We start from the raw sequence: 12,032 nt of genomic DNA on the forward strand, positions 1-12,032 counted from the left end.
GTATTTTCTTTGGGATTGTGTGGCTGAGCAGATAAAACCCTTAACCTAACCCAAATCCTACCTCAAGCGAAACATGTAGAAAGCGCTGTCCGTTAATTTTATGCAAAGCTTTTACTCTGAGAAGCTCTCTACTTTCCATCAGAAATACCCTTGCCGTGGTTAGCTTGGCTACTGCGACGAGTTGGTCTCTATTGCTGTGGTATTGTCTGTAGGATTGTCTGCCAGAGCAGATAAAACTCTTACCGTAACCGAAAGATAGAGCCATGCACAGTTTATCAAAACCCAACAGTAATTTCGGGAATAATTTCTTTAGTTTTTATCTTGAGAAATGTTTTTCTAAAGTGCGAGTCCCGTCACTCACCATGAAGAGCCTGGGGTGCTTCTCCCTGACCGCGAAGCAGGTACAGAGAAGTGGTTTAATCACTCACTCTGTGCTTTTGGTGACCGATCAGTGTTGCTTTTATGGAGTTATCAAGAGGAAGGAGCATGTTCGGTGTGGTTAAAAAGGAGGGGCAAAGATGTAGAAATTCATCAACTTTATCTAAACCTACCCCTAAAACTTAGTCCTAACCCTAAAAACATGACAATTGTAGAAGTGCAATTCAATAAAAGAAACCGACTTGTATTGCTGCAAACCCCACCAACAACTTTTCAAGTTTAAAACGGGATAAACTAATCAAGAGGGAAGACAATGGGGGATCAAGTGTAAAAAATAAACGACCTCCAAATAGATCCTATAGTCAATCGATCAAAGTCTCTCCAAATTCGTAACCCTAAACCTGGGGGTATCTGTAAGCCAGTATTTGGGCATTGTTGAGGCGCCTGGTTGACATATGTTGGCTCTGGCATCAATTCTCTAACCGTTACCTTTCACTCGGAGAAGCCTAGTATTTTACATCAAAAATGTCATTGTCATGGTTGGTGTGGCTAACTAAGAGTTAATCTCTGTTGCTGTGGGATTTTCTGCCTGAGCAGGTACAACCTTTAACACAAACGCTACCCTTACGTGTTGAAAGAGCCTTATGTTGATTTTTATCCGAAGCTCTGTACTTTCCATCAGAAATGCCATTGCAATGGTTAGCTTGGCAACCGCCAAGACAGTCTCTGTTGCTATGGTATTCTTTGTGGGATTAATTCTTGGCAGAAGTCAAGCTAACCACGGCAATGGTATTTGACGGAAAATACTGTCACGGAGCTTAAGGTTTGGATATAATTAACGGATGGCTCATTCTACATCTTTCTGTAAGGGTTGGGATAGGTTTAGTGTAAGAGTTTTATCTGCTCAGGCAGACAGTGTCTGTTGCTGTGGTATTCTCTGTGGAAGTACTTTTGAGTAGGAAAAACCCTCACTGTAACCCTACGCCAACCCTGGCCAAAAGATGTAGAAAGAGACGGCCATTAATTTTATCCAAAACTTTTATTTCGAGAAGCTCGGTACTTTCCATCAGAAATGCAATTTCCATCAAATTATGCAAACCTAATCCTAACCAAAAGATTCAGAAGACTACACTTTCAGCGGTCAATTCTGTCGTTCTTGGCTTGAAAAATGTTTCTAAGTGTGAGTCCGCCACCCACGATGATGAGCTGCGGTGCTTCTTCCTGAGCATGAAGCAGGTACAGAGAAGTGATTTGATTACAAGCTCTGAACGGTAAAAGAAAAAAATTGAGAAAGCCATCAATTACTTTTATTTTAAACCTAACCCTAAAAACATTAAACTGCAATAGCGGTGAACTTCAATTAAAAAAAAAAATCACTTATAATGCTCCAAACCCCACCAATAACTTTTCAAGTTTAAAACCGGATAAACGGTGGATAATCTCAAGCTGTGTGCATTTGAGGCAAGATGCATCCTCTGATTGGTAAAATGGAGAAATCTATCAATTTTATTGAAACATAACTTTAAAAACAAATTGCCATAGCAGAGAACTTCAATTTAAAAAAAAAAATCATTTATAATGCTCCAAACCTCACCAGCAATTTTTCAAGTTTAACACGGGATAAACTAATCAAAATACAGGACAGTGGCAGATCAGTTGTAAAGAACAAAAAACATCCAAATTGAACCCATCAATCTCTCCATAACTCTCATATTGGGGTATCGCTAAGCCAGCGCTTGGGCACTGTCCGTCTGAGCAGAAAAACTTGACACTAAACTCAAACACTACGTCAACCGAAACATGTAGCAAGGACCATCCGTTGGTTTTTATCCAAAACTTTTACTACGAGAAGCTTGGTTCTTTCCTTCAGGAATGCAATTGGCATGGTTAGCTTGGCTACTGCGACGAGTTGGTCTCTATTGCTGTGGTATTCTCTGTGCGATTGTCTGCCTGAGCTGATAAAACTCTTACCATAAGTGAAACATGTAGAAAGAGCCTTCCATTAATTTTATCCAAAACTTTCACTCCGAGAAGCTTGGTACTTTCCATCAGAAATGCCATTGCTGTGGTTAGTTTGGCTACTGCGAAGATTTAGTCTCTGTTGCTGTGAGATTGTTTGCCTGAGTAGATAAAACCCTTACCCAATCCCAAACCCTACCTCAACCAAAACCTGAAGAAAGTCATCAGTTAATTTGATCCAAAATTGACTACGAGAAAGTCGGTACTTTATTTCAAAATTGTCATTTCTGTGTTTAGCTTGGCTACCGCGAAGTGGTAGTCTCTGTCGCTGTGGGATTGTCTGCCTGAGCAGGTAAAACACTTACCCTAACCCAACTGAAACATGTAGAAAGAACCATCCATTTATTTTACCCAAAACTGTCGCGACAAGCTCGCTGCGCTCCATCATAAATGCCATTGCCGTGGTTGGCTTGGCTACCACCAACACTCTGGTAATATGGTATTTCTATGGGATTATCCGGCTGAGCAGATAAAACCCGTTCTCTTAAGTGAAACATGTAGAAAGAGTCATCTGTTAATTTCATCCGGAACTATCACTCCGAGAAGCTCGGTACTTTACATCAGAAATGACTTTGCTGTGGTTAGTTTGGCTACTATGAAGAGTTAGACTCTGTTGCTGTGGTATTCTCTGTTTAATTGTCTACCTGAGCTGATAAAACACTTGCCCTCAGCGAAACATGTAGAAGGAGCCGTCCATTAATTTTCTCCAAAGATTTTATTCCGAGCACTCGGTACATTCCATCAGAAATACCATTACCGTGGTTAGCTTGTCTATCGAAGTTATTCTCTGTTGCAGTGGTGTTCTCTAAGATTTTCTGCCTTAGCAGGTGAAACCCTATCCCGACCGAAACATCTAGAAAGAGCAAACCGTTAATTTTATCTGAAACTATCACTCCATGTTCAGAAATGCTACTGCGAAGAGGTAGTCACTGTTGATGTGGTATTGTCTGTTTAATTGTCTACCTGAGCTGATAAAACACTTGCCCTCAGCGAAACATGTAGAAGGAGCCGTCCATTAATTTTCTCCAAAGATTTTATTCCGAGCACTCGGTACATTCCATCAGAAATACCATTACCGTGGTTAGCTTGTCTATCGAAGTTATTCTCTGTTGCAGTGGTGTTCTCTAAGATTTTCTGCCTTAGCAGGTGAAACCCTATCCCGACCGAAACATCTAGAAAGAGCAAACCGTTAATTTTATCTGAAACTATCACTCCATGTTCAGAAATGCTACTGCGAAGAGGTAGTCACTGTTGATGTGGTATTGTCTGTTTAATTGTCTACCTGAGCTGATAAAACACTTGCCCTCAGCGAAACATGTAGAAGGAGCCGTCCATTAATTTTCTCCAAAGATTTTATTCCGAGCACTCGGTACATTCCATCAGAAATACCATTACCGTGGTTAGCTTGTCTATCGAAGTTATTCTCTGTTGCAGTGGTGTTCTCTAAGATTTTCTGCCTTAGCAGGTGAAACCCTATCCCGACCGAAACATCTAGAAAGAGCAAACCGTTAATTTTATCTGAAACTATCACTCCATGTTCAGAAATGCTACTGCGAAGAGGTAGTCACTGTTGATGTGGTATTGTCTGTTGTATTGTTTGCCTGAGCAGACAATACTCTTAGCCTAACTCATCCCTAAACGAAAGATGTAGAAAGAGCAATCTGTTAATTTTCTCCAAACCTTTCAGTTGGAAAATCTCAGTATTTCCATCAGAAATGACTTTGTCATGGATAGCTTGGCTACTGCTAAGAGTTATTCTCTGTTGTAGTATTTTTTTTGTGGGATTGTCTGACTGAGCAGATAAGCCCTAACCCAAACCTTATCTTAAGTGAAACATGTAGAAAGCTCTCTTCGTTCATTTTATGCAAATCTTTTACTCTGAAAAGCTCAGTACTTTCCATCAGAAATGCCATTGCTGTGGTTAGCTTGGCTACTGCGACGAGTTGGGGTCTTCCTGTGGTATTCTCTGTAGGATTGTGTGCCAGAGCAGATGAAACCCTAACCCAAAGATATAGAGACATCCGTTACGTTTGGCCAAACCTAATCCTACTTTCGGGGATAAGTTCTTTAGTTTTATCGTGAGAAATGTTTTTCTAAAGTGAGTCCCGCCACCCACGATGATGAGCTGGGGTGCTTCTTCCTGAGCGCTAAGCAGGTACAGAGACGTGGTTTAGTCACAAGCTCTGTGCTTTAGATGATGTTCAATGTTCCTTTCATGGGAGCATCAAGAGAAGGGGCATGTTCTGAATGGTAAAAAGGAAAAACGTGCACAAAATCATCAATTTGATCTAAACCTAAACCTTAGTCTTAACTCTTAAAACATTAAATTGCAATTGCAGAAAAGTTCAATTAAAAAAAAAAAACAAAAACACTTGTATTGTTTCAAACCCCACCAACAACTTTTCAAGTTTAAAACGGGATAAAGTAATCAAGATATAAGACAATGGGAGATCAGTTGTAATGAATAAACACCCAAATTGCCCCTAGACTTAACCAATCAAGCGCTATCCATATCCCTAATCCTGGGTGTATTTCTAATCCAGCACTTGGGCATTGGCAGAGGTGCTCAGTTGACATGTGTTGGCTCTGGCATTCAGCCATAACCATAAAGTTAACCTAGTATTTTCAATCTGAAATGCTGTTGCCGTGGTTAGCTTGGCTACCGCGAAGAGTTGGTCTCTGTTGCTGTGGGATTTTTGTGGGATTTGCTGCCTGAGCAGATAAAACCTTTACCCTAATACAAACCCAAACGTGTTGAAAGAGCCGTCTGTTAGTTTTATCCAAATCTTGCATACCGAGAAGCTCTGTACTTTCCATCAGAAATGCTATTGTTGGCTTGGCAACCTCCAAACCAGTCTCTGTTGCTATGGTATTATTTGTGGGATTAATTCTTAGCAGGAGCCAAGCTAACCACGGCAATGGTATTTCTGGTGGAATATACTGAGTGTTTCGGAGCTTTTGGTTCAGATATAATTAGCGGCTGGCTCTTTTTGTAAGGGTTGGGATAGGTTTAGTAAAAGGGTTTTATCTGCTTAGGCAGACAGTCTCTATTGCTGTTGTATTTCTGCGGGATTGTCTGCCTGAACAGATAAAACCCTTACCATAAGTGAAACATTTAGAAAGAGCCGTCCATTAATGTTATCCAAAACTGTCACTCCGAGAAGTTTGGTACTTTCCATCAGGAATACCATTGCTGTAGTTAGCTTGGGTACTACGAAGAGTTAGTCTCTGTTGCTGTGATATTCTTTGTGCGATTGTCTGCCTGAGCTGATAAAACCCTTATACTAAGCGAAACATGTAGAAAGAGCTGTCTAGTAATTTTATCCAAAACTTTCACTCCGAGAATATTGGTACTTTTCTTCAGTAATGCCATTGTCCTGGTATGCTTGGCTACCACAAAGAGTTACTCTCTGTTGCTGTTGTATTTCTGCGCGATTGTCCGACTGAACAGATAAAACCCTTACCATAAGTGAAACATGAAGAAAGAGCCATCCAATAATGTTATCCAAAACTTTCACTCCGAGAATCGCTGTACCTTCCCTCAGTAATGACATTGCCTTGGTTTGCTTCGCTACAGTGAAGAGTTAGTCTCTGTTTCTATTGTTTCTGCGGGATTGTCCGACTGAACAGATAAAACCCTTACCGTAAGTGAAACATTTAGAAAGAGGCGTCCATTAATGTTATACAAAAATTTCACACCGAGAAGCTTGGTACTTTCCATCAGGAATGCCATTGCCGTAGTTAGCTTTGCTACTACGAAGAGTTAGTCTCTGTTGCTGTGGTGTTCTCTGTGTGATTGATTGCCTGAGCTGATAAACGCTAAGTGAAACATGTAGAAAGAGCCGTCCATTAATCTTACCCAAAATTTTCACTCCGAGAAGCTTGGTACTTTCCATCAGTACTGCCATTGCCGTAGTTAGCTTGCCTACTACGAAGAATTAGACTCTGTTGCTGTGGTATTCTCTGTGTGATTGTCTGCCTGAGCTGATAAAACCCTTACACTAAGCGAAACATGTAGAAAGAGCCGTCCGTTAATTTTATGCAAAACTGTCACTCCGAGAAGCTTGGTACTTTCCATCAGAAATGCCATTGCTGTCGTTAGCTTGGCTACTGCCAAGAGTTAGTCTCTGTTGCTGTGGTATTCTCTGTGTGATTGTCTGCCTGAGCTGATAAAACCCTTACACTAAGCGAAACATGTAGAATGAGCTGTTCAGTAATTTTATCCAAAACTTTCACTCCGAGAATCTTGGTACTTTCCTTCAGTAATGCCATTGCCCTGGTTTGCTTGGCTACCACAAAGACTTAGTCTCTGTTGCTGTTGTATTTCTGCGGGATTGTCCGTCTGAACAGATAAAACCCTTACTATAAGTGAAACATGTAGAAAGAGCCGTCCAATTTTATCCAAAGCTTTCACTTCGAGAAGCTTGGTACTTTCCATCAGTACTGCCATTGCCATAGTTAGCTTGGCTACTATGAAGAGTTGGACTCTGTTGCTGTGGTGTTTTCTGTGCGATTGTCTGCCTGAGCTGATAAAACCCTTACACTAAGCGAAACATGTAGAAAGAGCCGTCCATTAATGTTATACAAAACTTTCACTCCGAGAAGCTTGGTACTTTCCATCAGGAATGCCATTGCCGTAGTTAGCTTGGCTACTGCCAAGAGTTAGTCTCTGTTGCTGTGGTATTCTCTGTGTGATTGTCTGCCTGAGCTGATAAAACCCTTACACTAAGCGAAAGATGTAGAAAGAGCTCTTCAGTAATTTTATCCAAAACTTTCACTCCGAGAATATTGGTACTTTTCTTAAGTAATGCCATTGCCCTGGTTTGCTTGGCTAGCACAAAGAGTTGGTCTCTGTTGTATTTTTGCGCGATTGTCCCACTGAACAGATAAAACCCTTACCATAAGTGAAACATGTAGAAAGAGCCGTCCAATAATGTTATCCAAAACTTTCACTTCGAGAAGCTTGGTACTTCCCATCAGTAATGCCATTGCTGTGTTAAACTTGGCAACTACAAAGAGTTAGTCTTTGTTGTTGTGGTGTTCTCTGTGTGATTGTCTGCCTAAGCTGATATAACCCTTACACTAAGCAAAATATGGGAAAGAGCTGTCCAGTAATTGTATCCAAAACTTTCACTCCGAGAATCTTGGTACTTTACTTCAATAATGCAATTGCCCTGGTTTGCTTGGCTACCATGAAGAGTTAGTCTCTGTTGCTATTGTGTTTCTGCGGGATTGTCCGACTGAGCAGATAAAACCTTTACTATAAGTGAAACATTTAGAAAGAGGCGTCCATTAATGTTATCCAAAACTTAAACACCGAGAAGCTTGGTACTTTCCATCAGGAATGCCATTGCCGTAGTTAGCTTTGCTACTACGAAGAGTTAGTCTCTGTTGCTGTGGTGTTCTCTGTGTGATTGATTGCCTGAGCTGATAAACGCTAAGTGAAACATGTAGAAAGAGCCGTCCATTAATCTTACCCAAAATTTTCACTCCGAGAAGCTTGGTACTTTCCATCAGTACTGCCATTGCCGTAGTTAGCTTGCCTACTACGAAGAATTAGACTCTGTTGCTGTGGTATTCTCTGTGTGATTGTCTGCCTGAGCTGATAAAACCCTTACACTAAGCGAAACATGTAGAAAGAGCTGTCCGTTAATTTTATGCAAAACTGTCACTCCGAGAAGCTTGATACTTTCCATCAGAAATGCCATTGCTGTCGTTAGCTTGGCTACTGCCAAGAGTTAGTCTCTGTTGCTGTGGTATTCTCTGTGTGATTGTCTGCCTGAGCTGATAAAACCCTTACACTAAGCGAAACATGTAGAATGAGCTGTTCAGTAATTTTATCCAAAACTTTCACTCCGAGAATCTTGGTACTTTCCTTCAGTAATGCCATTGCCCTGGTTTGCTTGGCTACCACAAAGACTTAGTCTCTGTTGCTGTTGTATTTCTGCGGGATTGTCCGTCTGAACAGATAAAACTCTTACTATAAGTGAAACATGTAGAAAGAGCCGTCCAATTTTATCCAAAGCTTTCACTTCGAGAAGCTTGGTACTTTCCATCAGTACTGCCATTGCCATAGTTAGCTTGGCTACTATGAAGAGTTGGACTCTGTTGCTGTGGTGTTTTCTTTGCGATTGTCTGCCTGAGCTGATAAAACCCTTACACTAAGCGAAACATGTAGAAAGAGCCGTCCATTAATGTTATACAAAACTTTCACTCCGAGAAGCTTGGTACTTTCCATCAGGAATGCCATTGCCGTAGTTAGCTTGGCTACTGCCAAGAGTTAGTCTCTGTTGCTGTGGTATTCTCTGTGTGATTGTCTGCCTGAGCTGATAAAACCCTTACACTAAGCGAAAGATGTAGAAAGAGCTCTTCAGTAATTTTATCCAAAACTTTCACTCCGAGAATATTGGTACTTTTCTTAAGTAATGCCATTGCCCTGGTTTGCTTGGCTAGCACAAAGAGTTGGTCTCTGTTGTATTTCTGCGCGATTGTCCCACTGAACAGATAAAACCCTTACCATAAGTGAAACATGTAGAAAGAGCCGTCCAATAATGTTATCCAAAACTTTCACTTCGAGAAGCTTGGTACTTCCCATCAGTAATGCCATTGCTGTGTTAAACTTGGCAACTACAAAGAGTTAGTCTTTGTTGTTGTGGTGTTCTCTGTGTGATTGTCTGCCTAAGCTGATATAACCCTTACACTAAGCAAAATATGGGAAAGAGCTGTCCAGTAATTTTATCCAAAACTTTCACTCCGAGAATCCTGGTACTTCAATAATGCAATTGCCCTGGTTTGCTTGGCTACCATGAAGAGTTAGTCTCTGTTGCTATTGTGTTTCTGCGGGATTGTCCGACTGAGCAGATAAAACCTTTACTATAAGTGAAACATTTAGAAAGAGGCGTCCATTAATGTTATCCAAAACTTAAACACCGAGAAGCTTGGTACTTTCCATCAGGAATGCCATTGCTGTGGTTAACCTGGCTACTGTGAGGAGTTAGTCTCTGTTGCTGTGGTATTGTCTGTGCGATTGTCTGCCTGAGCTGATAAAACCCTTACACTAAGCGAAACATAGAGCCGTCCATTAATTTTATCCAAGACTTTCACTCCGAGAAGCTTGGTACTTTCCATCAGGAATGCCATTGCCGTAGTTAGCTTGGGTACTACGAAGAGTTAGTCTCTGTTGCTGTGGTGTTTTCTGTGTTACTGACTGCTTGAGCATATAAAACGCTAAGCAAAACATGTAGATAGAGCCGTCTATTAATTTTACCCAAAATCTTCACTCCGAGAAGCTTGGTACTTTCCATCAGTACTGCCATTGCCGTAGTTAGCTTGGCTACTAGGAAGAGTTGGTCTCTGTTGCTGTTGTATTTCTGCGGGATTGTCCGTCTGAACAGATAAAACCCTTACTATAAATGAAACATTTAGAAAGAGCCGTCCATTAATATTATCCAAAACTTTCACTCCAACAAGCTTGGTACTTTCCATCAGGAATGCTGTTGCCGTAGTTGGCTTGGCTACTACGTAGAGTTAGTCTCTGTTGCTGTGGTATTCTCTGTGCGATTGTCTGCCTGAGCTTATAAAACCCTTACCCTAAGCGAAACATGTAGAAAGAGCTGACCAGTAATTTTATCTATAACTTTCACTCCGAGAATCTTGGTACTTTCCTTCAGTAATGCCATTGCCCTGGTTTGCTTGGCTACCACAAAGACTTAGTCTCTGTTGCTGTTGTATTTCTGCGGGATTGTCCGTCTGAACAGATAAAACCCTTACTATAAATGAAACATTTAGAAAGAGCCGTCCATTAATATTATCCAAAACTTTCACTCCAACAAGCTTGGTACTTTCCATCAGGAATGCTGTTGCCGTAGTTAGCTTGGCTACTACGAAGAGTTAGTCTCTGTTGCTGTGGTATTCTCTGTGCGATTGTCTGCCTGAGCTGATAAAACCCTTACCCTAAGTGAAACATGTAGAAACGGCCTCCGTGAAAATTTTTTTCCGAAGCTGTCGCTCAAACCCGGTACTTGAAAAGAGCAGTGCCATTGCTGTGGTTAGCTTGGCTACGACGAAGTTAGTCTCTGTTGCTGGGGGATTGTCTGTCTGAGCAGGTAAAACACTTGCGCTAACCTAATCGGAACATTGTAGCAAGAGCATACGTCAATAAGATCCAAAACTGTCACTCCGAGAAGCTGGGTACTTTCCATCCGAAATGCCATTGGCGTGGTGAGCTTGCTCCTGCGAAGGGTTAGTCTCTGTTGCTGTGATTGTTTGCCTGAGCACATAAAACCCTTAACCAATCCCAAACCCTACCTCAACCAAAACATGAAGAAAGTCAGTTAGTTTGATCCAAAATTTTGAGTACGAGAAAGTCGGTACTTTTATTTCAGAATTTTCATTGCTGTGTTTAGCTTGGCTACCGTGAAGTGTTAGTCTCTGTTGCTTTGATATTCTGGGATAATTTCTTTAGTTTTTATCTTGAAATGTTTTTCTAAAGTGCGAGTCCCGCCACTCACCATGATGAGCCTGGGGTGCTTCTCCCTGACCGCGAAGCAGGTACAGAGAAGTGGTTTAATCACTCACTCTGGGCTTTTGGTGACCGTTCTGTGTTGCTTTTAAGGAGTTATCAAGAGGAAGGAGCCTGTTCGGTGTGGTAAAAAGGAGGGGCAAAATGTAGAAATTAATCAATTTTATCTAAACCTACCCCTAAAACTTAGTCCTAACCCTAAAAACATGACAATTGTAGAAGTGTAATTCAATAAAAGAAATCCACTTGTATTGCTGCAAACCCCACCAACAACTTTTCAAGTTTAAAACGGGATAAACTAATCAAGAGGGAAGACAATGGGGGATCAAGTGTAAAGAATAAACAACCTCCAAATAGATCCTATACTCAATCGATCAAACTCTCTCCAAATTCGTAACCCTAAACCTGGGGGTATCTGTAAGCCAGTATTTGGGCATTGTTGAGGCGCCTGGTCGACATGTGTTGGCTCTGGCATTCAATTCTCTAACCCTTACCTTTCACTCGGAGAAGGCTAGTATTTCCCATCAAAAATGCCATTGCCATGGTTGGCGTGGCTAACATGAAGAGTTAATCTCTGTTGCTGTGGGATTGTCTGTCTGAGCAGGAAAAACACTTGCGCTAACCTAATCGGAACATTGTAGCAAGAGCATATGTCAATAAGATCCAAAACTCTCACTCCGAGAAGCTGGGTACTTTCCATCAGAAATGCCATTGCCGTGGTGAGCTTTGCTACTGCAAAGGGTTAGTCTCAGTTGCTGTGAGATTGTTTGCCTGGGCACATAAAACCCTTAACCAAATCCTACCTCAACCAAAACATGAAGAAGGTCAGTTAGTTTGATCCAAAATTTTGAGTACGAGAATGTCGATACTTTATTTCAGAATTTTCATTGCTGTGTTTAGCTTGGCTACCGTGAAGTGTTAGTCTCTGTTGCTTTGCTATTCTGTGTGGGATTGTCTGCCTGAGCAGGTAAAACACTTACCCTAAACCAACCGAAACATGTAGAAAGAGCCATCCGCTTATTTTACCCGAAACTATCGCTGCGAGAAGCTTGCTACTCTCCATCAGAAATGCCATTGCCATGGTTTGCTTGGCTACCACCAAGACTGTCTGTTG

At 41.3% G+C, this 12,032-nt stretch overlaps 3 non-coding genes and 1 pseudogene across 3 annotated transcripts; all 4 read left to right on the forward strand.

Annotated features, from left to right (window-relative positions):
* The first annotated feature begins 284 nt into the window (after nt 1-284).
* Nucleotides 285-500, forward strand: LOC130120194 (small nucleolar RNA U3). Its single transcript, XR_008810918.1, has one exon. It is a non-coding gene; the product is annotated as a small nucleolar RNA U3 (small nucleolar RNA).
* A 1,000-nt stretch (nt 501-1,500) lies between these two features.
* On the forward strand, nt 1,501-1,626 carry LOC130120226 (small nucleolar RNA U3; annotated as a pseudogene).
* Nucleotides 1,627-4,437: 2,811 nt separating this feature from the next.
* LOC130120184 (small nucleolar RNA U3) lies at nt 4,438-4,649 on the forward strand. The gene has a single exon (XR_008810907.1). It is a non-coding gene; the product is annotated as a small nucleolar RNA U3 (small nucleolar RNA).
* Nucleotides 4,650-10,835: 6,186 nt separating this feature from the next.
* LOC130120207 (small nucleolar RNA U3) lies at nt 10,836-11,046 on the forward strand. Its single transcript, XR_008810927.1, has one exon. It is a non-coding gene; the product is annotated as a small nucleolar RNA U3 (small nucleolar RNA).
* The last annotated feature ends 986 nt before the right edge of the window (nt 11,047-12,032 follow it).

This window comes from Lampris incognitus, chromosome 10 (genome assembly GCF_029633865.1).
Source record: "Lampris incognitus isolate fLamInc1 chromosome 10, fLamInc1.hap2, whole genome shotgun sequence".
NCBI classification, from domain to species: Eukaryota; Metazoa; Chordata; class Actinopteri; order Lampriformes; family Lampridae; genus Lampris; species Lampris incognitus.